Raw genomic sequence first — 4,773 nt, forward strand, 5'->3', positions numbered from 1 at the left:
AGGAAATGATTTGGAACATGGTGTTACACATGCCATAACGACTTTAACAACCGTCCTGATCCACCCAACATAACCGACCATCAAACCTGACGCAACCAAATTCACTTTGCTAAATGTGAATGCTATATCCCCAACTATAGACTTATATCACAACCGTCCTCATATGGCCCACAACCTTCCTTAAGTCCATGAATGTTGTGGCTTTCCCACAGTCTTGTGACCTGTCATGCCATGGTCTATTCCTACTTAAAGAAGTTACAGGCCATTCAAAAGTTTACCATGCTCTCACAGCTTCTCCAAAACCAGGTGAAAGCTACGAGCCACCCCGCAGTCTTACAACACTATTACACTACCTAACAATCTTGTGAATGCTACGACCACCCCGTAGTCTTATAACACTCCTATACCACCTTCTAATCTAGTGAATGCTACGGCCACCCCACAGTCTTACAACACTCCTTTACTATCTGCCAATCTAGTGGATGCTACAGCCACCCTACAGTCTTACAATACTCCTATACTATCTGCCAATCTAGTGAATGCTACGGCCACCCCGCAGTCTTACAACACTCCAATCTCGCCATGGCCACCACCCATGGTCTTACCGCTCATCTACCACTCCAACCATACTCATCCTGAGTCGAACATGCATCTGACTATACCCCAATTAGGTGTTCGGGTCATGATTCGAACCCAAAGCCTTAATCAGACCAGAACAGACAGAGAGGCTCTAGCACCACCCTCGACCTGGATCCTTCCACATACCCACCACACATCACTACTGATGTGTCATGAAACACGAATATCCATCCTTGTGCAATCCCTTAGACCAGTGATTCTCCCCCACTTGGATTCGACTGCGCTCTTCCAAACCTCAAGATACGATGGATTTCCAATCCACCCCGCAACCTTTCACTTCAAGCTGTCGAAAACATGATCTTACAAGAACTAGCATTCCATTACTAGCCACTCTTAGTGCTCACACACCTTCCCAAAACTAAATGAATACATCCTGAAATCTCAACGGTCTCAAAACCCCAAGCACTTCCTAATAACTCCACTACAAGTCCTCGACGACTTATCAGATAACAAGGAACACCACTACAATATTGAAGCGGGTACCCAAATGATGCCACGACCTACTTCAACTTAGAGAAATTTCCATACGAAACTGCAACCATCATCCTAAACCATCATTTCCACCTTGCAAATTTCTTGAATCCTTGCTGAAACTACCCAAGATTGGATAAACCGCTTATTTCTTCTCGCTTTATGCTTGCTCCGGCATTAGCCAATGTCTCCCATATCGTAATCCAAATCTGGCTCACCCAAACATCCCATACAAAACGGCTCTCGGTATGCAAAATGGCATATGAAGATTCTCAAAATAAGATGTCTAGATCATCACGAATGAAATATAATCCCAGGCGGAGACTTCGATACACCCACATAACATCTCTTGCAAATATATACAATCATAAATAAAACAAATAAATGCATGAGGGAAAAGAATGCAATACACACCTGCAACATCAACGGATGGAACTCGGATCCGCTCGACTTGTGACTGAAATTCTCGGCTCCTCACTGCAGGAACCTCCACGATACCATCGGGTCCATCTATAATCCTCAAAATAGCTGGAGCAGGTGCCTTTACTGCTCCTCTCATCAACTCCGGACACTCGGCATTCTTGTGGCCCACTTGGTTGCAGTGAAAATATAACGGGCTTGTCCCCTGAGGACAATCGATACTGACAAGACTTACCCTGCCACACTTGTAGCAACCCACACCCCTAGAATGACAAACCCCATCATGTTTCTTCTCGCACGTGCTACACAAACCCCGACCCTGCTGTCCCCTCAGCCATTGGTCTGAAGTCTCTGGTCTCTTCGCATGACCCTCATCTGCGTGCACTGATATGTGCATATTTAGCCATATATTTAGTATAGATTTTTATCAATTATTAGCTAATTATTTGCATATTATGGACAAAAGGTACTTAATAATGTTTAAATTGTATTTTCAGTCCAGAAGTCATGCTCGGGAGCAAAAAGGAGGAAGGAGAAGCAATTAGAAGCTGGAGAATGAGGAAAGAAGTACAAATCTGAAGCTACTCGGCGAGTCCAATCGTCTACTCGACGAGTTTCCACGAATGTTTGCGAAGCAATAAGTAGAGTCCTTGCCGTACACGGATTTTACAAAGAAACTCGGCGAGTTGGGTATCTACTCGAAGAGTTGCCCCTGTTTTGAGGATCTTATAAATAGAGGTCAAATTCCGAATCCACTACTTTTCCTGGCTTTTCTGGAAAACACTTTGCGACTAAGGAAACCCTTGGAGACCTGAAGAACGTGAGAAGAACCTTAATATCTCATTTTTAGAAGATTCAAGGCAACTTAGGTTTAATTTTCCACTTTATATTTGAATTGAACAATGTTTGAGTTGATTACCTTCGTTTTTAGCTTTTTGACTACTGTAATCATGAGCTAAATTTAGTAGTTTCTGTTTAGGGAAGACAATTTTACTCCTATGGATTAATTTTATGGTTTGATTAACTGTTTATTGGTGATTTTGTTAAATTAAGCTTGTTAAAGATCCTTATGCATTAACCATAACTATTCTCTGTTAATAGGAAGACAATTAGGCTGCATGAACATCTCTTAATTGTTTACCTCATATGATTTATGTGACCACTTTGTTATGTGCCTAGGACTAGTGAATATGAAACTAGGATTGATTAGAGAATGGGTAAATTAATGTGTGAGCTTGTTGATAAACCAACAACAAGAGGCTAATTGAATTAGTAATTTGATTAACCAATTACAAGTCTTATTTAATCCGAATAATTGAACTAGGGAATTAATTAGCTTAAACACTTGATCACTGCTTAAATTAATTGATTTTCTAAGGATGGTAATAGTGAATGTGAATCTAATCACTTTAGTCGGTAACCAATAACAATTAATCTATTGCTTTGCCATAAACTTAACCATAGGAGTGAATGAGTTGAACCTAAGCAGAAACCTTTTATTAAATTTGGTGAGTTTTTACTTGGTTTTAGTTGATTAGTTAATTGTGTGTTAGTTAGTGTGTCTAAGTTTCTAGTCTTGTAAAACTAGAGAAAACCCTCTTACTTTTACTTGTTGGTTAAAATTAGTTATTAGGTTAATTTCCGTTCCTCGAGTTCGACACCCTACTTATTCAACTATACCGCTAAAAGACAGGTTCACTGCCTTTGTGTGTTTAAATTATATTTTTAGAGTAGGAATAAAACGAGTTGGTTTTACATACATCAAGTTTTTGGCGCCGTTGCCGGGGAACAGTTCAAAAATTAATTCTAATTTCTAGTTTTATCGATCCTTTGTGTGAGTTTATCTTGCACAAAGTTATTTTTCAGTAATTCAGTAATTAGGTTAAGTTTTAGTATTTAATTGTTCTTATTTGTTTTTATTTGTTTTTATGCTTTTAGGCAGTGTACTCGCCGAGTGCATTCGAAACTACTCGGCGAGTCCAGTGCTGATTTCCAGTTTCGTTTTTATTTTCTTTCTGTTTCGTTTTTGTTCTTTTTACGCGTTTTTCTTGCTTTTATTGAGAGTGTTTATGACCAGAGGAGGCAATACACCTTTAATTCCACCACTTGAAGACCTGGAAGCTACTTTAAGGAAGAATAAAGGAAAAACCGTTGGAGAATCCTCATCTTCAAAGAACTCACCTTTGAAGAATCTCAAATCCGTTTTTAGCAAGAAAAAGAGCAGCAAATCAGGAGCATCCAGTGCCTCTTCCTTGGCAAACGAAGACCCAATCAAGGAAGACATCGTGTACGAATCCGAAAAGGAAGAAAGAGAATTTGAAGAAGGTAGCGATCTAGAAGACGGATTCGACGGCACCATGGCTAACATCGATGAAGTTACCATGGGCGAGTAGAAGAAGAGGATGTGTGAAGATACCGGTCTGGGACTCGTGCAACCCGCGATTCCAGAAAATGCCAACTTTGAACTTAAAGGCCACATACTCGCCCAACTTAAAGAAATTCCTTTCTATGGAAAAGATCACGAAGACGCGTACAAGCACCTAGAAGAGGTCAATGCATAGCTGATTACTTTAACTTTCCTAATGTGGCCCGCGACACCGTTTTGCTTCGTATGTTATCGGTCATGTTTAAAGGCGCTGCAAAAGATTGGCTAAAGTCACTCCCTCCAGGATCCATCACCACTTGGGCTAGAATGAAAGAAGAGTTTATTGATCAATTTTGCCCACCATCAAAGATAGCCAAGTTGAAGAAAGCTATAGCTAATTTTGAGCAACAAGCCGGAGAATCACTTTATGAGGCGTGGGAGAGGTACAAAGGCCTACTAAGGAATTGCCCACATCATGATCTTAATAGTCAACAAGAAGTCTCCATTTTTATGATGGAGTAAATGTGACAACAAGGAAATTACTTGACTCGCAAGGACCGCTCACAAAGAAGGCACCCCCGGTGATAAAGCAACTAATTGAGGAATTCTCTAAGCATTCTAGAGAATACCACAATCCAAGGAATAATGTGAGAAGGGGATCAACTTATGCAGCTTCAGAAGATTTGTCGGCAGTTATGGCAATGTTGAAAAACATGGATAGGAGGATGGATAAAATGGATCAAACAATCCATGCTATTCGGGTAGGATGTGAGAATTGCAATGGACCTCATCTTACTAGAGATTGTGATTTGGACGAGAAAGGGAATAAGAAAGTGCAAGTATGCTATTCTAGTGGTGATAGATTTGATGACGATTGG

The 4,773-nt window shown here is 40.4% G+C and overlaps 1 non-coding gene across 1 annotated transcript; it reads right to left on the minus strand.

Annotated features, from left to right (window-relative positions):
• Nucleotides 1–4,270: 4,270 nt before the first annotated feature.
• LOC145128076 (small nucleolar RNA R71) lies at nucleotides 4,271–4,377 on the minus strand. Its single transcript, XR_013716678.1, has one exon. It is a non-coding gene; the product is annotated as a small nucleolar RNA R71 (small nucleolar RNA).
• Nucleotides 4,378–4,773: the final 396 nt, after the last annotated feature.

Source organism: Lactuca virosa, chromosome 7 (genome assembly GCF_052849685.1).
Source record: "Lactuca virosa cultivar CGN04683 chromosome 7, Lactuca_virosa_CGN04683_v6, whole genome shotgun sequence".
Lineage (NCBI taxonomy): Eukaryota > Viridiplantae > Streptophyta > Magnoliopsida > Asterales > Asteraceae > Lactuca > Lactuca virosa.